General features: G+C 53.2%; 1 pseudogene; it reads left to right on the top strand.

The window, feature by feature from the left end:
• Positions 1-706: 706 nt before the first annotated feature.
• Positions 707-8,291, top strand: LOC128946045 (protein ecdysoneless homolog; annotated as a pseudogene).
• Positions 8,292-23,055: the final 14,764 nt, after the last annotated feature.

Here is a 23,055-nt window from a genome sequence, read left to right as displayed (position 1 = left end):
TAGCTGCTATTCTTGAGAGATTTGTTTTTGAGGTATGTGAGGGAGACCCTCCCAATGAGGGTCTGGGATCTAGACAGGCCCTGGCTCTACCTGGTCAGAAAACTGGCAAGAAACCCAGATATTTTCTGCCTCAAAACTATATTCAAGTCCCTTGGCCTTGGCAATTTGACCCTATACCTATAGGACAGCTGGATCAAAATCAATTAAATTTAAACCTAAGATGCTGCGAATTGAGGTACAGCTCCCTAAAAGCAGAGATGACGTCACTATCCCCGTAGATTAATTAAATTGGAATACATTAAATAGAACAAGAGTAAACGAGCCGAGTAAGTCAGAACTGACCCAACTCTCGAGTCAGGGGATAAGAGCCGGTTACAGGGATTTAATTGCGTTCCGTCACACCGGTGCTCAGGAATGCCGGGAATGCCGGGAACCATCTCCCGTCGGGGACAGGGGGTGACCGGGCCGTCCCGGGGCCTTGCTCGGTGCTGGGGGCAGCGCGGGCGGCAGGCCCGGGAGCGGGGCCGGGGGATCACGACCGGGACCACGCTGGGGCTCGGGGCCGCGCCGGGCACCGGGGCAGCGGCAGCCACTCACGGCTGCAGCGGTTTCCGCGCGTATCGCGATATCACCCTCAGCGCCGCCGCCCCGCCGCCGCCATCGCGCCGCTTCTGCCCGGGGGCGGAGCGCTTTGGGCCCCGGCGGGATGGAGGCGCTGCGGCGGCCGGCGCTGCCCGAGGACGCGGTGCGCTCCCGCCTGTTCGCGGCGGCGGCGGGCCCGGGCGGCGAGGCGCTGCTGCGGCGCTGCGCTGAGCTGGCCCTGGTGCGCTTGGCCCCGCTCCTGGCCGCCTGCGTGTGGCAGCGGCAGCCGTTCCGCCTGCGCTACGTGCCGGGCCGCGGTGAGCCGGGAGGGGGCCGGGAGGCGCGGCGGGAGGAGCGCCCGGAGCGGAGGGACTGGGAGGGGCACCCGGCGGCCGGGAACCGGGAGCCAGTGAGGGGGAACCGGCGGCCGGGAACCGGGAGAGTGTGAGGGGGATCCGGGAGCGTGTGAGGGAAAAGCGGGGGGGTAGAAGGGGAACCCGGCGCCCGGAATCGAGTAGCCTGTGAGGGGGAACCCGGGAGCGTGTTAAGGGAATCAGGCGGCCAGGAACCGGGAGTGTGAGGGGAAACCGGAGGGGTGTGAGGGGAACCCGGCGGCCGGAATCCGAGGAGCGTCTGAGAGGGAACCGGGGGGGAGATCGTTTGAAGGGGATCCGGCGGCCGGGAACCGGGAGCTTGTGAGGAGGAGGCGGGAGAGTGTGAAGGACACCTGGCGGCCGAGAACCTGGATCTTCTGAGGAAAATCTGGCGGCAGGGAACCGGCAGCGTGTGAGGGGGAGTTGAGCCCTGTGAGGACGACCCGGTGGCCGGGAACTGAGGGCGTGTGAGGGGAAACCGGGATAGTTTGACGGCAATCTGGCGGCCGGGAACCGGGAGAGTTTGAGGGGCACCCGGCGGTTGAGAACCGGGATCTTTTGAGGAGACTCCGGCAGCCGGGAACAGGCAGTGTGTGAGGACAACTGGGCCGCGTGAGGGGGTCTCGGGGGCCAGAAACCAGGAGCGTGTGAGGGGGACCCGGCGGCTTCCCCGACTCTCGGTGTCACAGCACGGGTTAGCCCGGTGAGGCATCTGGTGCCACCTCCCTGGTGCAGCGGGGCCATCCCCGAGCACAGGACACAAGATTGTGTCAGCAGGGTCTGGGATATCCGCAGTGAGGGAGACTCCGCAGCCCGTGTGGACAATCTGTTGCTGGGCACGGCGTTGCTGAGCCGCCTCTCCTGTCTGTGCCCCGTGCAGGCGAGATCCCGGCGCACTTGGGCGGCACCGCGGTGTTCGGGGATAAGGTAGAGGATGAGTGGTTCATTGTGTAGCTGCTGCGGGACATGAGCAGGGAGTTCGCGGGGCTGGCAGCCAGGTAAGGTGGGTGCTGCTGAGCTGCTTTAGTGGGAGGGCTGCCAAGGGGCAGTGCCTGTGCTCTGAAGGTCCTGTCTTAGCATTGCCCATCCTTGGAGGTGTTTCCCCATCCCAGACACGTTGGAAGTGTCCAAGGGCAGGTTGGATGGGGCTTGGAGCAGCCTGGGCTAGTGGAAGGTGTGCCTGGCTGTGGCAAGGGTGTTGGAAGGAGGTGTTGATCTTTAAGGTCCCTTCTAACCTAAGCCTTTCTATGAGTTTATGAATATTAAAAAACCCCCAGCAGACATGGATTCAGAAGTGTCCCTGAGGGTAGGGAATGCTCAGGGCTGGAGTGTTGCTGTTTCTGTAAGGACACAGGCTTTGTCTGGTCCAGGTGAAATAATGAGCAGACACCTTCACATGAATATGGATGGCTGCTAATGGAATGAATTAAAATGGACATAATTTATTTGGTCATTAGCAAAAAATTGTTTAATTATTTTCCCCTACTCCAAGATTCTTACAAGGGCTGGAACAGAAGACCAAAATAGATTGCAAGTGAGTACCTGGACTGTCAGGCTCATACTTTCCTTTTGTTTGAGGGAACAGACAGAGTGAGGGAGTTGAGAAGGTTGCATTCAGGGCTTTTCTTAGCATCAGGAACCAGCAGAGGTCGCATGTGATACCTGAAATGCTGCTTTTTAGTTCCTGTGATGTTCTGAAGCAGTTAGGATATCCTGGTTCTCCTAAAGCACTTCTCTAGTTGAAAAGAAACGTGGTTTTTTTGTTGTTAAGGAAACAAGATGTATTTGATGAAACGTGTTGCAGTTCAAATGGGGATTTTCCAGAATATTAAGGATTTTTCCTAATGTATTTAGAATGACAAAAGTTTATATTTGCTTGGGGATTTCAGTTTGGAACAAACATTGTATAGCCTGAAAAGCAATTTATCAGAAAAATCTTTCTATGATGTATTTTGAATGCAGTCTCAGGCACTGCCTGTAATATGGGTGCCTCCAAAGCCAGTCTGGTGACCTGGAGGGAGTTTGCTGGCTGTCCCCAGCCCAGTCGCGCTGCAGGGAGTGTTTGTTTCTGCTGTGGCTGTTGCAGGTGACTTTCACTCGGTGTTTATATGCACAGCTGGTGCAGCAGCAGTTTGTTCCAGACAGACGCAGTGGATACACCCTGCCCGCCCCAGCTCATCCTCAGTACGGAGCCTGCGAGCTGGGCATGAAGCTGGTAATGATTGCTGGGGCATTTTGGCCTTGGCTCATGCATGCCCAGGGAATGGGTCCTTGTCTGGAGGTTGCCTGCTTGTCCAGAGAAATGTGAGCAAAGTCTGTCACACCTTGAGAACCTCTTGTTGTTGCATCTTTTATCTGCAGGCTCATGGCTTTGAAATGTTGTGCTCCAAGAGCAGTAAAGTGGCTCCTGATGCCAAGAGAAACGTGTTAAGCGGTCCTCTGTGGGAGAGATTCCTCAGGAGCTTGAAGGAGAAGGATTATTTCAAGGTCTGTGAGTATTTCAGAGTCTGTGGCTTTTTAACATTGCAGGGAAAATACATTTTAACCCTTGAACTTGTGTGAGGAGCTTGAATCCTTATCTCTGTGTGAAATGAACTAATGTGTTTAAAGGGGACATGTGCAGCTTGTTTCCCTTTGAAAGTAATTTATTTTGGAAATTAAAAAGGAAAAAGCAAGATGTGGGGATTGATTCATTCATCTAAAGCAAGGGGAGAAATACACTTGAGTGAAGAAAACTCCCATATGTGATTGTGTGAGGTGTGACTGATTTCACTGGTTTACATTTCATTTCCACCCCTCTAGAATTCAATATTCTTCAAGATCCATACATAACACCATCGACCTATCTGGGCCCATGCAAGTGTAATTTTTATGTGTGTGTGGTTTTTGTGACTTCTGGGGGTTTTGGTGAGGTTGTCTGGTTTATTTTTTTTGTTTCTTTTTTTAAGATGCCTTTCACTACTTTTTTGATGTTAATAAATGGGACATAAATTGACTACTTGTTTCAAGGTTATCAAATTGGACAACACTATTGAGATTCTTAGCTCCATATCCTTTAATAAACTTCAAATACAGGAATGCCCTTTGCAGTATTGAGTTCCAAGTGTAGATGGCCAAGAGGTTTTAGTTGTTTTGGTTCTCTCAGCATTCCTGTGTGACCAACAGTCACCCTTAGAAAGCCTGACTGGGAAGAGGAAGGGGAGGGAGAATTGTTTGGGTTCATGCCTGTGACTTGCATTTAACAGGGAGAAATGGAAGGATCAGCCAAGTACCTGGAACTGTTGCACATGGCAGAAGATCACTTCCAGCAATCTGTTGCAGTGCCAGAAAGGTGAGAGCTACTTGAAATTCATGAGTGTCATATATCCTACAAATCCTGTAAGTGACCTTTGAAATGCTTGTTACAAACACCTGAACCCTTTTCTCCACTGCACATTGAACATGGGAGCTGTGGCCAGGACATACAAGTACTAATTCCTCTGGAATGCTCCACTGGGAGAAGTTCTGGCTTGAGTAACTCTTTTATCTTGGTTATGTGAAATGCTGAGCTCTTCCAAGTGGATTCCAAGTGGTGACTGCAAATCAATTTTTGCTTGGTTGACTGTAGAAAGTGTAGAAAAGTTTCATTGAAAAGCAGTCCCAGTGAATAATGAATACAGGGTAATCTATCTCCTTTGCTCAAGGAGCTGGCTGTGGATTTCTCTGGATAATCAAATCCAAAAAGTAAATCACTGCAAAAATATCTGAGGCTTTGCCAGTCCATAATATCTTGACTGTTATTTTTTTGAGTTTCCAGTCTGTGGTGTTTAGGATCAGGTAATCTTAATATTTACCAAGGCAAATGAAATGTAAAGGAAAAGAGCCATGACCAATGGGCTTTGGAGCCATCAGCTGGGAATTGCAGGGACTGACTGTGTCCTGTTTTGGCCAATGCTCTGTGTAGTGCTCTGGTACTTCCCCCAGATTAATTTCTCTTTTTGATGTGTTTGCACAGAAGGAAAATGGAAGAATTCAAGTGAAAACCTGAATGCAGAGCATGTGATCCCATTGAATCCATTTCAGTAAATTCAATGTTTTTCTTCTAGCTGTGATGAAGTGAGCCCAGGTGATGAAATCCTGACACTACTACAGACAACCCCCATTGATGTGAAGGAATTGGAGAGAGAAGCAGCTTGTCTTCCTGCAGAGGATGGTGAGCTGGATGGGGGAATTATTCCTATTACAGATGATTATTTGTGGGGGCAGAGGGGCAATGCTGACAGCTGTGAAGGGAGAGCCAATCCAGCCTTCCTTAAGACTAAACACTGGGTTGGCTCTCCCAGTTTAGAGTAAGCCTTTCTTCCTCCACTTAGTGGCCCAAGGCTTCTCAGTGACTAGAATGGTCTCTCTTAGTTTGAGCTCTGCAAAGCAGAGTTTTTAAGTAGTGACAAGAAATCTGCACTCAGTTCTTCTCATCCTCTCTCTGGCTTTGCTGTGTGTGACCCAGGACCAGCACAAGAGCTGAGCTGCAGAGCTGAGCTGCAGGATGGTTGCAGTCCTGTCAGTCAGCTGGTTGGGGCCTGTGAGCCAGCAGGCTTGTGCAGAGTAACAGATGTGTGCTGTGTTCTTTCAGATGACAGCTGGCTGGATATTACACCAGGTGCTCTGGATCAGATGCTGAGGGAGACAAGAAATGAGTCCCTTCCTTCCCCAAATGAGGAGGAGCAAAAGTATGACTTGGAAACAGTTGCTGAGAGCATGAAGGCTTTTGTGTCCAAAGTCTCCACGCAGGAAGGAGCAGAAATGCCATGGTAGTAGCCCCTGGAGTGTGGCTCTGGTGTGGAATGTTGCACTGTGCTGCAGCCCTGTGCTTGGTTGTGTGATGCAGAGAATCAGAGTTTGAAGGTGCTGTGCTGAGCAGGGCCTGAAGCAAACCCAGAGCAGTGAACCTGTGCTTGCTTTAAATCAGCTTGGTGCCACTCTGGCACTGGTGCAGGTTCAAGTGCTGCAAGCTGAGCTGGTCTCTGTTCCTCAGTTGGATTTTGTGGTCTTCACAATTTTTCTCCTTTATTCAAAGAATTCTTCCACTGGTTGTTTGATGTCTAATGCACACAGGCTTCAAACTTCTGAGGACTTTCAAATTCAAATGTCCCAACTTTGGTCCTGGCTTGAGAGAAATCAGTATGGCTTGTGCCTGTGTCAGGCTTATGCAAGCATAGAAGCTTCATTTCTTTAAAAATATTTTTAGATTTCAGGTCATCTGATGAATCCCATGTTACCTTTGATGTGGATTCTTTTACAAAAGCCCTGGACAGAATTTTAGGTGAGATTGCTTCTTTCTTTGAAACAAATGCCAGCACTGATTTCTTTGCTGTTGTACTGACACAACATCATGTGCAGGGGCAGACTCGGAGGAGCTGGATTGTGATGATGTGGATGAAGAGGAGGAGTTTGCTTTCTCAGCTGAGGATGATGAGGGAGCTGGATGCTGGGAATGGAAGGCAGGAGCAGAAGGTGTCTCCTGAGGAGCTCGTGGGCAGTCTCAAGGCGTACATGAAGGAGATGGACCGTGAGCTGGCACAGAGCAACGTTGGGAAAAGTTTCAGCAGCCACAAGAGAGGGGTGAGTGTGCCTTGAGCTCTGATTTGCAGCAGTAATTTCCAAGCAGGAAATGTGCTGCAAGTGGCCATTCTGAGTAATGGGATTGGAACCTTCCCACGTGCAAGCAAAGTGTGCTGGACCTGCACCATCATACATTTTTTATAAACTAAAGCTTAACTAAGCTTGAAATTTGCCCATCTTTTCCAAGGCTTAGTTCCATTTCCCTGTTTTTAGTAGTAGGGCAAGAAGCTGCAGCTTCACTTGTAAGGTCCTGTAGTAGTTTTCTCCCATAGGAAGCTGAGCCAGGACTCAGCAACACTTTGTGTCCTTCTCTTGGAATTTAATCTGGGTAATGGACAGTGGTGATTTTCAGCTGGCATGAGCATTTGGTGTCTGAATTCCTGTTTGTCAGGACTCAGGAGTGTACTGGACTTTTTTGGCTGCACAATTGCTGTTTCTTTTCTCCTGTGGTTTGCCCCTTTTTTTTCCCCCTTAAATGTGCTCATGCAATTTGATAAAGCTTTCTTTTTGTACTGTCTGCAGGCAAGTTCTGTTGGAGCAGCCCCATGTGAGAGTGCTGGCCCTGATTGTGGAGCTGAGGCTGCTGAGCTGGCAGCCCTGGCTGTGGACATGAACCTGGTGGCAAAGCTGCTCGAGTCCCGCAGTGCCCAGGCTGGCCTGGCAGGACCCAGCTGGAACATTTGACAGAGCCTGGGGGTGAATTTACCTGAGAGCACAGAGCTCACTGGCAGCTGAGCAAGGCAGGGAGAGCCTTTGCACAAGACATGGCTGCTGGGGAGATGGAGCACAGACACACAAGCAGGATGTGGGAGAAGAGGCCAAAGGTTTTAATTTGGAGCATTCTGTTCATTTTTGTGTCACTTCAGCAGAGTGAATTTACCTGCAGAAGCTTCTGTTTGCACACTGTCTTGGGTGGAAATGAGATTTTCCCAATGTTAGCACATTTTCAGAAATCTGGGAAATGATGTTGAATGCATGACTCAAATGAGGTTTTGTTTTATTACAACACCTCTCTTCCATTTTTTCATTCAGTGATCCAATTTGCCACATTTCTAAAATGTCCTTTTACCCATTGCTGAGTGGGGTCAATATCTGGGGAGCAGTTCTTGTTCTGAAAATGCTGCTGCCTTCAGGGGCAGGTGGGGAAATACCACATTGCAGGAAGAGTAATTGGACCAAATGTGTAAATATTGGCCAGCAGTATTTTTTAAATTTATTTCAATAAAAACAGAAATACATCTTGATTACTGAATTTTTTGAAGGTATGCATAACTTCCTCAGTGCAGTATCAGTTCTTGGAGTGGAAGTATTTTTGTAATTGTTCATTTTCTGAATGAATTCCATTATTGCTGAATGTTGATATACAGCTACTGCTGGCATGATGGGAGCCCAGGCTGAGCAGTTTGGGGTTTTTTCAGTGAAAATGTGGCTGGAAGGCATGCAGCATGTTGCTTTCATCTGGAATGACAAATCTATTTTAAATATGGGAACTTAGGTTTCAACAAGTTAAATTTGATACAAAATACATAAAAATTCTTGATACACAGACATCAACAGGGCAGTCCTGCTGGGTCCAAATCAGCTTCTTAATTTCTCTTTATTTCATTTTCATTCAGCAATGAATGAGTTGTCCTGCACTGATGTTGTGTAATTTCCTTTGTCAGCAGTTCAGGGAGAGCACTGGCAGATTGGACAGGGATTAGAGATGGACAGCAAGAGCTGGGAAGTGTGAAGAAGGTTCTGCTACATTTCAAGCAATTTGGACTGCTGAGAGGTGAGAGACTCAGACAAATCTGTGGTGGAAAAATGGGGTTAACAGGGGGTTTGTAATTGAGACAAGGCTAATGAGCAGTTAGTGGTGGAAAACAGAGGTACTTGAACCTTGGGAAAGGTTGGTGTTTGACCAGGGAAGCTAATTTACACTGAAAATACATAAAATTCTCTACTGATGAGTAGCTAGATCAAGTTTAGATACTTTGAAACATAATTGAGTTGAAGAACATGATCACATTGAACTGCTATGTGGCCTGTGCTATAGAAAAGGTCCAAATAGATGGAAGGGCTCTCTTAGTGCATGAGCAGAACTCCTAAGCTGAGGTTCAGAACAAAGCTGCTCTTTTGCAAACACTCCAGCTGCTGTTGCTGCTTGGATAATCTGACTTTTCCATCAGTGGGGCTGGGATTTCTCTGGGGCTCTGCTCATCCCAACTCTTTCCATTTGTTCAGCAGCTTCCCAGGGGAGCCCTGCAAGGCTCTGGGAGTGCTCCCAGGAGAGTTTGCCATGGAAGAAGAAGCATTTCCATGCTGCCTCTTCCACTGCTTTGAGGTAACACACGAGGCATCTCCACTTTTAATTCTGAGAGTGTTTTTAGTGAAGGAAGCCTGATGGAATTAATTAGGGCAGACAAGTGGTGTGTGGTTCCCTTTCAATGGATTTCTGTCCAAGTGTATTCTGGAGTTGTTTAACTGGTTAATTTTCCCTTATAGTCTGTGTTTCAACTGGGGGAATCCCCATTCACCTGCAATGTTGAGGGTATCAATGGAAAGGAACCCTGCCTTGGCCATTATTTCAGGGCTATCAATGGATGGGGAATCCCCATTTTCTTGCTGAAATAGATCACGGAACACCCTTTGTGATGGGATTTTATAGGTTTAAAATGAGATTAAACCTTCAATTTTCATAATCTTTAAATTGACAAGGAATCTCTGTTGTGCCTTTTTTTTAGCATTGAAATGGGTAGAAACCCCCACTGATTCCATTGAGGGATTTATATCGAGGGGCTACAAAGGCTGGAAAAAAAGAGGCACAAAAGGGCAGCAAAAAAAATGGTGGAAAAAAAGTTGGTAGAAAAGGGGTGGGAAAAAAGGTCTCAAAAACAGGTGGCGAAAAAAGGGCAGAAGAAAAAAAAATGGAGGGGAAAAATGGGCAAAAATTGGGGAAAAAAGGCAGCAAAAAACAGGGAAGGAAGGACAGAAAAAAACCAGGGAAAAAGGCAGCTAAAATGGGGGGAAAAGGGCAGCAGGAAAAGGGGGGAAGAGTGAAAAAATGGAGATGGCATAATGGTGTAAAGGTCGTGTTTAAGAAGCAGGAAAGCTCTAGAAAGGTGAGGAGAAAAGGGTGCTTAGCATGAGAGGAAAAAGGATGGAAATATGAGGGGAAAAGAGCAGGAGCCCCAGAGACACCCCCAGAGCTCAGGTCCCCCTCCCCAATCCCACAGACACCCTCAGGTACCCCCAAGAGAGCCCCTGCAAACCCCACAGACACCTGGGCCTGGATTCCTGCAGGAACATTCGGGAACAACCGGGCTCCTTGCAGCGGGATGGAAACAACGGCCAGGGCTGGGAATGTGTGCCCAGTGTGCTGCCAGGCTGGGAATCAGCTGGGTGGGGCCGTGCCATGGCAAAGGCTCCTGAACAAGTGCCAGGTTTGTGGGCTGCAGCTGGAGCTGAGAAGCAAAGGGATTAGTCCAGGCAGGAGAACATCCCCTCATGGGGTACTGCTGCAAAGTGGGCATGTTTGGAACAGAGCCTCTCCTTCAGCAGCCCAACGCTGCCAGATGGAAATTGCCAAGGGCACGAGGCTGGGCAGTGAAGAGCAGAGCTGCTGTGAAGGTAAAGCTCAGTTCATTCAGAGAGATCACACAGGTCCCTTGAGCACTGTTACAGGTAGGAAGCAGAAAATGAGAGATTTCCAGGAAAGCCTTTGTAGTTTGGTGGGGAAAAGGAGTCGTGATGCCCAATGGCTGCAGGGATGGTGATCCAAATGAGTTCTGAGCAGATTTCCTTTTTTTTTTTCAATTGGAGAGGGTTATTAACCTTAGCTGCTGTTGCAAGGCCAAACAGTTTTGGAATCTCTTCTAGTTTCATCTAGCTGTCCTCCATGCTGCATACTCACAGCAGCCATATTGAATTGTCATATAATGTGTGAATTTGCTTGTGTCCCTATCCCAAATGTCATCCTTCCTGGGTTTTCAGCTTCTTTTTAACATGCTAGTAAATCTTCTGCATCCCTCTGCAGTATTTCCATGGGTAAACCCACTGAAGAGCACAAGCTAAAGGATGCTACCTCCAGCTGAGCACAGGGAGCAGTGGGAAAGGATGTTCTATCAGCATTTTCTGTCCCTGTGCTGATACTGTTGTCCCAGGGAGGGAGCTGGGAAATCCCTATTTCTGCTGCTGTGCTCTTCCTGATGTGTGTCACAGCTGATGCCAACCCCATTTTCCCAGTGTAATGATGATTCTGGATGTCTGAGTGTACCTGCTGGCCTTGGAAATGCCACTGATGGTTATTAAGGAGAAGGCAAGTCCCACCATTTCCGTGTGGGAACGGAAACGTGTGGCCGTCCCTCAGTGCAGCTCTTTTGGTGACAGCGGTCAGTGGCCATTCCTGGTGCAGTTTTGTTATCATTTTTTCTTATACCATTCTATTTTATTCCCTTCAGACTTCCCACCCTTTGCCATTCCTCACTTCTTACCCAGCACTGCCCCAATGGTGCCTGGGTGCAGCTCTTTTAGAGAACAGGGCCCGTCCCAACAGGCGGCTGCTGCAGCCAGGGCAGGGGCAGGGCAAGGCACATCACAGCGCTGGTGGTGCTTGGAGACTGTTGGCTTTTGCAGTTCAGGCAGATCAAATCAATCCCAATTGTAAGAGATTTCCACCATCTGCTACTTCTCCTCTCTTTTCCTGGATGGATTTGACAGCTCTTCCTTTCCTCCCACAGAGCTGGAAAGCAAAATGCCCACCTGTCCCATTTATTTGGCACCACTTTCTCCCTCCTCCTCTCTCTGCCAGCTCCAGCAAAGCCATTTCCCCCACTGGCACCAGCTGCCTCCTGTCCCTCGCTCCCATTTTGCCCACTCTGAACTCCTGGAGCCGCCTGCCCGCGGAGCCGCAGCCGCCGTGGGGCCGGGTAATGGTGCAGGGAATGCTGGCAGGGATTCTTGGGCTGGGCTGGGCCAGGCCAGGTGCCCGGGGCCAGCAAAAGCGCTCTGAGCCTCTGCTGCTGCCCCTGGGCAGGCAACAGAACACAGCAGGAAAGGCTCGGGGCTCTCAAGAGAGGCAGCCAGAGATCTCTCACCCATCATGGGCATTGGAAGCCTGGAGTGGGGCCATTAATTTCCATTGAATGTATTATGAAAGAAATCACAACAAAAGAGTGAGTAGGCTGCCAAATCCTAAAAATGCACCTTCTCCACACTGTTCTCTCCTTCCTGGGCTTCACTTTATCCACAATTCCCTCCCTCTCTCCTCCCCACACAGTGACACAGAGGGATGGGGGTTACAGCCACATCATGTCACTGCATCCCCCTCAGGGAGACAAATCTGTCCTGCTCTGTTGTCATCTTTTCACGGGGGTTCCATACTGTTGTCTCCTTATCGTAGATATTTCACACTTTCTTGGTGTTTTCTCCTGGGCAGCTCCTCAGAGCACTGACTCTTCATTCTTCACAAAGTAGCCAACTGACTAGTTCCCTTCCCAACCTGCCAGCCCACTCTTTCATAGCACTCTTCTTCTCATTGGTTACAGCTGTGGCCTGTTAAAATCAGGCCTATTCCTAATATTTGCTAATTGCCCCATCTGCAACTCCTTAGGGGTAAGATTACTTTCTGGACCATCTTTATTTTCTTATATTCTATCCCCCTACACTGCTCCAGCCTGGGATTCCTCCCACAGGAGGACAGTCAGATCCTTTGTGACAGTGTCCTGGTTCAGGGCAAATTTGGGCTCCTCTAGGAAAGCAGATTCATTTGGCTCCTCCCTGCAACCAATCTGGGAGAAAATACCTCCTTGGAGAAAAGTGGAAAAAACCTATTTTTTAAACAATAAAACCCCTTGCTGCTCCAAAAGAGATGACAAACTGAGAAAGTCCTCCTCCAGGTTGCAGTTCAGCTCACTGAGTCTCCCATCAGTCCCTCTGGTGCTGGAAATGTTGTGCCCCAGGCCCAGCCCGGCAGGCCCCAGGTGTGAGCTGCTGGTGCTCTTCTGGGTGTTCAGTCCAGAGCAGGTTCAAACAGGTCCGAAAAAAGGGGAAAAGGAAAAAAAACAGAGTCCAGGGAACTTCTTTGCCTCAGCTAGCTCAACTAACTAAAAGCCAAGGAGAGCTCAATCCTGTTGTCTGTCCATCTGCAGATAACACAGTCCAGGAGCAGGAATGTGGAGGAGTGAGAGCAGTGTCTGAAAACAAAATGCGCGCTTCTTCTCTCCCCTCTTCACTCTCTGGAAGACGTCTTAAAGAGGCAAAACTTATTATTCAGCATAAACAGAAGAAGATGATTTGGGCTAAAAGCATCATATAGTCAACTTGGACAGACAGACAGACCATTGCCCACAGTCAGGTGCCTGATGCCAATAGTGGGATTCCTCCTCAGCATGTGTCAGCGGTTCTTCCTCCTCTTCCAAAGACAGTTCACAAGTGCCACATTCAGACCAGTTGGTGATGATTTCCAAGAGGCCAGGAAGATTTGGATTTCCCATTGGAGCTTATTGTGTCATGAGGGCAATGCCTTCACTGCAGGCAGCGTCGGTGGCAGGATGGATTGCAGAGACTTTTCCTTTGCAGCCCCAGCCCAGCGCTGGCACTGGGGATGAAGAGGCACTGAGGTGACCCTGAGAGGAAGTGCAAGGCACAGGGCGCAGCTGAGGAAGGACAGCGCTGTGCTGGGCTCAGAGGTGAAGCTGGCACTGCCCAGTGTGCAGAAGACACTTTCTGCAGCCCCTGTTACAGGGGAGCTTGGGCCTTGCTGCAGAGATACGGCCGCTCATTGGAGCAGTTCTCACTCCTCAATCTCTTGTCAGCCAGGTACATGCACTGGGAACTGCCGAGGACAGGAACCCTGCAGGGAGGAGCCGAGGCAGCGCTGGCTGCCAGGGGAAGCCCTTGTGCCCCTTTGCCCCCAGGCCCTGCTCGGCTCCCCGGCACTCACCGGGAGCTGTAGCTGCTGCCGTCCCCCCAGTGCAGGCGCTCGCCCCGTCTGCGCAGCCCGAGCCAGTAACCGAAATTCCCACAGAGGCGGGAGAGCAGATCCTGCCCAGGAGAGAGGAGTGGGAGCTGCCCCGGCCCCTCGGGGGGACACGTGCCCGGGGCTCCCCCTGCACGCCGGGGCTCCTTCCCTGCAAGGCCCCGGCCCAGGGCTGCAGCCCCGGCCCTACGAGCACCGAGCCCGGCCCAGGAGCGCCCCCAGGCTGCCCTCAGCCACCCCACAGCGCCCGCAGCCCCTCACTCACCATGGCCTCCTCATCCTTGGCAATGGCCAGGGAGGCATTGAGCTCGGAGCACCGTTCCTGACCCCTGCTCCCACGTGCTGAAATCCCGTGAGAAGTAGTAGCAGACCCCATTGTAGCCCACCCAGCCATGGGGACAGCCCAGAAGAGACGGCGGAGTCGCAGGTGTGACTGGAAGCTGTGGTGCTGCAGGGGGAAGAGGAGAAGGTCTGAGGATTCCCCTGTGCAGGGAGCAGGGAGCCCACTCTGCCCCGAGGGGCTGGGCCCAGGCTGCTGCCCCTCCCTTACCTGCCAGCACAGCCAAGGCCGCCCCCAAAGCCAGCACCAGCACCAGGAGCAGCAGAATCAGCACCGCCGTGCCCACGGGATGGCACCTGAACCATTCACCTGGAGCAGGAAAGAGCTGCTGGCTGCCAGAAGCAGAGCCGGCCCTGCAATCTGCTCAGCCCATGGCCAGGGAGCAGAGCAGGGAGCCCTGAGGCAGTGTGGCCCTCCCTCAGCTGGCAGCCAGAGAGCCAAGAGCCTGGCCACAGGCAGGGACACAGCTGTGGGGACAGGCAGGCACACAGCTGTGGGCACAGACAGGCACACAGCTGTGGGGACAGGCTGCAGCAGGAGAACTGCACAGCCTTGGGGGCAGCTGGGGCTCTTGCTTCCAGCCACGGATGGGGCCTAGCAGAACACGAGGCCTCTTCCAGACATTGGGAAACAGCCACACACCTGCCAGCCCTGGCCTTGGGAGGGGACACTGTCCCCAGCCTTTAGGCCACAGGGGTGGCCCTGCACTCACCCAGGAATCTTCTGAGGTTCCTTTTGTGTTCATTGTTGGTTGCTGGTGTTCCCTGGGGAGCCAGGGGCTCCCTCACACTCCCATTTTTGGTGCAGAATCCATTCTCCACATCTGCACTCACTGCATGCTCACAAGTGGCATCCTCCTCCTTATGCCAAGAGGCTTCTTGGGCCTCAGGCAAGTGTGGAACCGCGGCTGCTGGTCCCTCCTGGGGATGCTGGGGCCCATTCACAACTCCACAAATGGAGCAGAATTCACTCTTCTCCAGCTCACAGGCAGCATCTCTCTGCCCAGAACAAACAGCACCTTGCTTGGGAGACATCAGGAGTGCTGCTGGCAGATCCTTTGGGAGCTCGGCCTCGGGAACAGCTTTCCAGCCGCGCTGATGGCACCCTGGAAGGGACACGGTGAGAGGTCGCTGCTGGTGCCGGCCGTGCGGGGGTTCAGGAGGGCGGTGGCAGCTGTGGCTGCGCTGTCGGCGCTGCCCAGAGGTGCGGCAGCAGGTGCGGAGACAAGCGCAGCCCCGAGCTGGGGCAGCACCACCGCGGGTCGCAGCTGGGCTGGAGCCGCCTCCGAGCTCCGCCGCCGCCTGGCCGGGCTCCGGGTGCCGCCACCGCTGCTGAAGGAAACGAGCGCTCCGCCCGCCGCCCCTCCCATCCCGGCCAGACTCCGCGGGCACTCGGGCTGGTGCCGCTGTGCGCTCACACTCCGCGGGCACTCGGGCTGGTGCCGCTCTGCGCTCACACTCCGCGGGCACTCGGGCTGGTGCCGCTCTGCGCTCTCACACCGCGGCACTCGGGCTGCTGCCGCTGTGCGCTCAGACTCCGCGGGCACTCGGGCTGGTGCAAAAGCCTTGCTAAGAAAAAGGGCCCCACTCTGTTGAAGCTGGTCGAGAACTCTAGCCCCTTGGAAGCCCCTTCTGGGGCTCTCAAGAGTGAATTACGGCAGGGATTTTTGGAGTGAGCCTGGCCCGGTGCCGGTACCAGCAATTCCCACGAGTTCCTTGTGCCGGCTTCCCCCATGTCCCCCCCGGCCCTCACCGCGGTCGTCTCCGCGGACCCCCCCCCCGCGAGCCCCGAGCTGGGGCAGCACCGACCGCGAGTCCCACCTGGTCTGGAGCCGCCTCCGGGCTCCGCCGCCGCCGCCTCGCCGGGCTCCGGGCGCCGCCACCGCTGCGGAATGAAACGGAGCGCTCCGCCTGCCGCCCCTCCCATCCCGGCCAGACTCCGCGGGCACTCGGGCTGGTGCCGCTGTGCGCTCACACTCCGCGGGCACTCGGGCTGGTGCCGCTCTGCGCTCACACTCCGCGGGCACTCGGGCTGGTGCCGCTCTGCGCTCACACCCCGCGGGCACTCGGGCTGCTGCCGCTGTGCGCTCTCACACCGCGGGCACTCGGGCTGCTGCCGCTGTGCGCTCACACTCCGCGGGCACTCGGGCTGGTGCCGCTCTGCGCTCAGACTCCGCGGGCACTCGGGCTGGTGCCGCTCTGCGCTCACACTCCGCGGGCACTCGGGCTGGTTCCGCTGTGCGCTCACACTCCGCGGGCACTCGGGCTGGTGCCGCTCTGCGCTCACACTCCGCGGGCACTCGGGCTGGTGCCGCTGTGCGCTCACACTCCGCGGGCACTCGGGCTGCTGCCGCCGCAGATCGGGGCTCTCGCTGTGGGAGGGTTTTGGCTCCTCAGCGTGCGGCAGCGATGCCGAGCAGTAGGGGAGCAGCGAGCGGGGCGGCAAAGCGAGTAGCGCGCCGCGGGGACACCGACGTTCCTGTCTCGAAAAAGGGTGCTAAGAAAAAGGGCTCCACTCTGTTGGAGCTGGGGAAGAAGCGCAGCCCCGGGGAAGCCGCTTCTGGGGCTCTCAACAGTGAATTCTCGCAGGGATTCTTGGGCCGTGCTGGGCCAGGCCAGGTGCCCGGGGCCAGGAAAAGCGCTCGGAGCCTCTGCTCCTGCCCCTGGGCAAGCAACAGAACACAGCAGGAAAGGCTCAGGGCTCTCAAGAAAGGCAGCCAGAGATCTCACCCATTTAAGTGTAACAAACCTGGAATGGGGACATTAATTTTACTTGAATTTATTATCAAATAAATTGGAGGAAGGGAATGAGAAGTACACCAAATCCTAAAACTGCACCTTCTCCCTGTTAAGAATATGAAGCTTGACTAGGCCAATATTAAAGCAGCAATCAATTTATTATTTAATATGGTGAAGTATGAGCAATACAGCGCCGGGTACAGTGGGGGAAGTTTTCCCTCCAACTGCACAGCGATAATTGATGGTTACAGGTATTTATAGGGGTACTCATCAGCTTTTTCAGCAGTTTCTATTTCCAATTTTTTTACTCATCAGCAATTTTTATTCCAAATTATTACATCACGATTCTATACGTTATTGTGATCTTAGTTTCTCAGGATGTATCTCAAAGGAGTATCCCCAGATGGTGACGGTCTAGTTTCCGAAAAAAGAAAGACGAATCCCATCTGGTGGGGTCCAGCTCCACAGATGTGTGTCCACCTTTTAATTGCAGAGACTCTAAATCTCATAACAGTGATGTCCAGCTTCCCTTTGGTCGAAACCATAAACCCTTGAGGTGATGTTCATCTTTCTTTCTCAAGCTGTTTTTCTCTGCTTCAATAAGGCATGAGATAAACATATTTCCTTTATATGTATTCCAAAGCTACAGTTTCAAGGATACAAGTAATATTCTAAAATTATACTTCAGAAGGTTATTATTGCAGAGCTTTTTATGGATTAAATGCAAGCAAAAGGGAACATCCTTAACACCTTAATTCCAATGCTCCTAAATCAACCAGGGTTAATTGCAAACAAAAGGTAGGCTCAAAGGCCTTTTTCCATGCTTTATTCTCCTCAGTTATTATTAGAATTCACAACTATCCCATTGTCGATGTCCACACATTTCGCATTCGCAAGTACACACTTTGCCTGTTTGTACCTGACACAAAACACAGCTTTGCATCTCACACCCCTGATCCAGCACGGGCCCACTGGGTCTGGGGGGATTTGTGGGGATTTTGCGAGGGTTTTGGGGATTTCGGGGTGACTTTTTTGGGCTTCTGGGGGATTTTATTGTCAGTTTCGGAGGAATTATTGGAAGTTTTGGGATGCAATTACTGGGCGAGAATTACGTGATTTTTGGGCTTTTGTATTTTGGGGGATTTTATTGGGGTTGTGAGGGGTTTCTTGAGAAAGGATTTATTGAAATTATTTGGAGTATTTTTTAATCTTGGTGAGTTCCACTGGGATTTTCAGAGATTCTCTGGGGTTTTTGAGGGTTTTCTTGTAATTATTGGGGATTTTGTGGGATTTTCATGGAATTTTGGGGGGCTTTTGGGGCATTCCCTTGGTGTGGGGAAGAGCTGAGAGGCACCAAAATCTCCTTAAAGCCCCCGAAAGTCCAAATAAAACCCACTAAATCCCAATTAAATCTCTCAGAATCTCATTAGAACACCCTAGAATTCCAATAAAAGCCCACAAAATCCTTTGAAATCCCAATAATCCCAAAAATCCTGATTAAACTCCTCAAATCCCCCAAAAATGTCCCCAAAACCATAAAAAGTCCCACAAAATCTCCCCCAAGATCCAAAGAAATCCTGGCAACACACAAAAAACCCCACAAAACCCCTCAAATCCCACCAAAAATCCCGAAAAGCCCCAAAACCCCAATGAACCCCACTAAATGGCTCCACAATGCCAATAAAATACCTCAAAATCTCCTAAAAATCCCAATAAACCCCCCAGAATCATTGAGAATCCCAAAAAGTCCCAGCAAAATCTCAGTAAAACCCCCAAAATTAAAAAAAAGCCACAAAAATTTCAATAAACCCCCAAACACCCCCAGAAAAACTCCCCCTTAAAATGCCAATAAAATCCCCCAAAATCCAAACCCCCCAAAATCCACAAAACCAGCCACTCCCAGTCACTCCCAGTACGATTCCAGTCGCTCTCAATGCGGTCCCAGTGTAACCCAGTATGGACTCAGCTGCTCTCACTGTGATCCCAGTTGCCCTCAGCATAATTCCAGATATTTCCAGTTCCTCCCATTATGATCCCAGTTGCCCCAATAATAGTCCCAGTCCCTCCCAGCAGAGTCCCAGTTGTGCCCAGTTGCCTCCAGGGTAGATTCAGTTTCCCCCAGCATCGTCCCAGTTGCTCCCAGTGTGATCCCAGCTGTTCCCAGTGTGGTTCCAGTCCCCCCAGTATGGTTAGAGAAACTCCCAGTAGGTTTTAGATACCTCAGAATGATCCCAGTCTTTCCCAGTTGCTCCCAGTTTCCTCCAGCACAATCCCAGTTTCCATCTGTTGCTCAAAGGGTGGCCCCAGTTGCTCCCAGTATGATCCCAGTTGTCCCAATTGTAGTCTCAGTCCTCTCAGCATGGTTCCAGAACCTTCCAGCCGATCCCAGTTGCTCCCAGTGTGTCACATTTTCCTCCCAACATGGGCCCAGTAGCTCCCAGTAACCCCCCAGTTAGGTTCCATTCACTCCCAGTGTAATCCCAGTATGATCCCAGTAACCTGCAGTCTAATCTCAGTTGCTCCCAGTCACTCCCAGTCTGATGCCAGTGCCCCCAGTGTGATCCCAGTTGCTCCCAGCATGGGCCCAGCTATTCCCAGTGTGCTTCCATCACTCCCGTGTGGTTACTGACACTCCCAGTATGGTCCCAGTTGAACCCAGTTGCCCCTGCTCTAGTCCCAGTCACTCCCCAGATGATCCCGGTCCCTCCCAGCATGGTCCCAGTTGTTGTTATTATATTTCTGGAGTCCCAGCTCTCAGGCTGCCACAGCTCTCGGCTGTCCTATCTTCTATTGCTGTTGTTATATTTCTAGAGTCCCATACGTTCAGGGTGCTCTTCTCACACACAGCTCTTCACAGCAGTGTTGCTCCTGCTTCTTGGTCAGGGCTCCTCCAAGACTCTCCCTGCACAGCCAACCCACTCCCTTTTTATCCCAGTTATCTTCATCAGCCACAGCAGCCACCCAATTAAGGACATCACAGCTGCAGCCCATTTACAATTAGGATTGGGGCACGGCCACTTATACAATACATATATTTTACTAGGACTCCTACTATACCCACTCACTCCCAGTTGCCCCCAGTGTGGGCCCCGTTCTCCCCAGCATGGTCCCAGTTGTTCCCAGTGTGGTTCCAGTCCCCCAGGATGGTGACAGACACTCCCAGTATATCCCAGTTGCTCCCAGCATGTCTGTAGTCATTTCCAGGCACTGCCAGTGGCCCCAGTAAGGTGTCAGTTCTCCCAGTATGATCCCCCAGTCATGCCCAGAATATCCCAGTTGCCTCCAGCATGCATCCAGTCCTTCCCAGTTCCTCCAGTTTACTTGCAGCATCATCCCAGTTTCCCTCAGTTGCTCCCAGTAGCCCAAAGTGTGATCTCAGTTGCTCCCTTTCAACCCCTGTATCATCCCAGTAAGCTCCAGTTTGATCCCATTCACATGCCCACTCTCCCAGTGTGGTCCCAGTATAATCCCAGTTGCTTCCAGTCTCTCCCAGTATGGTCCCAGCTGCATCCAGCATGGTTCCAGTTGCTTCCTAGATCACCCCAGTCAGTCCCAGTATGATGCCATTTGCTCCATGCATGCTCCCAGTTGCTCCCAGTCAGGCCCAGTATGGGGGATGATGTGCAGGGTGTGTTCCCAGTCATTCTCAGACACTCCCAGTATTAGTCCAGTCCCTGCCAGTATGATCCAAAGATGAGCCCAGTGTGCTCCCAGTCCCTGCCAGTATGAACCATTTGTGCTCCACATGGTTCCAGTTGCTCTCTTTCACCCTCACTTTCCTTCCCGTCACTCCCAGTATCTCCCAGTGTACCCCAGTTCCCTCCAGCATCTTCCCACTTCCTTCCAGTATGATCCCATTTGTTTACAAGCACTCCCAGTCAGCCTCAGTGTAGTGGCACTCACTGCCAGTATGATCCCAGTCACCTCCAGCATGATCCCAGTTGAAGTTCAGCAGTTTCCAATCACCCCCAGCATGCAGCCAGTCACTCCCAGTTCCTCCCAGTTGCTCCTATCATGTCCCCACTTGCTCACAGCTACTCCCAGTCATCCTCAGTATAATCCCAGTCACTCCAAGTGTATCCCATTTGCCGCTAACATGGTTTCAATTGCTCCCCGCAGGCTCCTGCTCACTCCCAGTATGATCCCAGTATGATCCCAGTGTCCATCAGTGCGATCACATGCTGGCCTGGCATGGCAGTACGATCCAAGTACGATGTCAGTACCAACACAGTACAATCCCAGCCACTCCCAGTATGTTCCCAGTATAATATCAACACAAACCCAGTACAATCCCAGTACGATCCTAGTAGGATGTCAGTACAAAGCCGGTACAGCCCCAGTCACTCCCAGTAGGATCCCAGTCCAGCCCAGTCCCTGGCAGTGCTGCCTCTGCTGGGATCCCCCAGCCCTGTGTGCGTTCCCCCCGGCGGATGTGCCGAGAGGAGCCCCAAGGGCTGGCAGTGGCCAGGCATGGTCCCCAGCAAGGCCCAGTTTGGATGTGCAGCCCCCAGTTTGCCCAGTTTGCCTCTCCTTTGGCCCAGGCCGGGTTTCCCCGTCCGCAGCGGCTGGGAGCAGCCGAGAGCCCCGCGCTGCCCATCCCGACCTGTCCCGGCTCCATCCCCGCTCCTGCCACGGGCTGCGAGGGCTGCGGGAATGGACACCAAGGGTGTGGCTGCTGCTGGGGGAGGAGGAGGAGGGAGGGAGGGGCAGGGATGAAGGGGGAGGAGGAGGCGGGGTTAGGGGGGAGGAGGGATGGAAGAGGAGAGGGAGGAAGAGGAGGGACAAAGGAGCATCGAGGAAAGAAGAAAACCACGCGGTCATTCCTTCCCTGAATTCGCAGCCCCCCACCTATGGGATCATCGCCCTCCCCCACCATCGCGCAAATGAGTGGGGGGGGGGGAGCTCAGCCCAGATATCCCGGGGGGTCCCTGGGTTGGGTTTTTTTGGGGGGATGTTTAGAGAATGACGCAGTCCAAGGCTGAGCGGAAAAGGCCCCTTGGGGGGACATCGGGGGGTGCCGGTGGCGGCTGCCGGCAGAGGCAGCCTGGAGGAGCAGAGCCCTGTGTCCCCCAGGAGCCCAAAGTGGGGAGCCCAGAGAGGGGGGAACGCCGCCATTGGCGGGAGCCTCCAGAGCCTGGAGAGGGGCAGGGGGGACTCCTTGGAGCCGCTGCAGCCCAGAGCAGAGAATGAGGGGAGAAGGGAGCCCGAACAGCCCCGGCATCCCGAAATGGGGAGATGGAAAACGGGGAGCTTTTCGGATCGCCGAGTCTCCCAGCAGCCTGGGCAGGGCGGGCACCGAGTAGACGGGGGACCCCCAGTCCAAGCGTGATCTCCAGCAGCTGGGACAGGGGGGAACCTCCCCGGGCACCTGCGGGATGGGGGGCGATGCTCTTGGGTTCCAGAGTTCAGGCAGCGCTGGAGCCGCTCGATTCCGGCCGTCCTGTGCTCCCGCCGCTTCCTGCTGCCGCCCCGCCTCTTCCCCCCTCCCTCCTCCTCCTCGTCCGGTCCGGAGCCCTCGAAGCCGGCGGGAGGAGCGGGGATGGAGCCAGGACAGGTCGGAACGGGGCGAGGGCTGGGGGGGATGGCAGCAGTGGGAGTGACTGGGCTGTACTGGGATCATCTTGGGAGCAGCTGGCGGGTGACTGAGTTCTACTGGGACCGTACTGGGATCACACTGGGAGTGAGGAGGAGCAGCGCGATGGCTCCAGCGCTGGGGCTGGGGGCGCTCCTGGGGTCCAGAGGTGCGGCGAGGGGTGAGGGGGACCCCCGGCACCGGGACTCTCTGATCTCCCATCCCGGAGCACCGGAGGTTCCTGAACCCCCATTCCTGGGCACCGGGATTCCCCCACATCCCCATTCCCGGGCATGGGATCCACCCTGCACCCCCTGATCCGGCACCAAGAACCCCCGCAGCCCCACTCCCGGGCATGGGATCCACCCTGCACCCCCTTATCTGACACCAACAACCCCCGCACCCCCACTCCCGGGCAGGGGATCCACCCCGCACCCCCTTCCCGGCCATCTCGCCTCTCCCAGCCCCTAGAGCCCCCTTTTCCTTCCCGCAGAGACCCCCTGGACCCCAGTTCCTGCCTTTCCCAGCCCCCAGCCCCTCCTTTCCTTCACACCGAGGACACCTGGGACCCTTATTCCCGGCCATCCCGGGTTTTCCCACCTTTTGCTGGGAATGGGAACACCTGGGCTCCTTGGAGCTCCCTTTCCTGCATGCAGGAACCCCCTTAGCCCAGCCCGTGCCCCCTCTACCCACCGCAGCCTCCCCTTTTCTCAGTCCTGGAACCCCCAAAGCCCGTTCCCTGCTCTCCCAGCTCTCCCTTTGGTTCCCCCGTGCCGCCCCAGCCCCCAAATGTCGGTGTCCCCCCAGTTCTCCTGTCTCTGCGTTCCCTGCCCGTGGCGCTGTCGGAGCCCGGCCCGGGGTTCCCCCGGTTGGTGTCCATGGGGTCC

Source organism: Melozone crissalis, unplaced genomic scaffold, assembly GCF_028551555.1.
Source record: "Melozone crissalis strain CALT ecotype California unplaced genomic scaffold, PUWL_Pcris_2 ptg000073l_1, whole genome shotgun sequence".
In the NCBI taxonomy this organism is placed as follows: Eukaryota; Metazoa; Chordata; class Aves; order Passeriformes; family Passerellidae; genus Melozone; species Melozone crissalis.
Note: the sequence above shows the minus strand (reverse complement) of the source record. Positions and strands in the feature narration are given on the sequence as shown.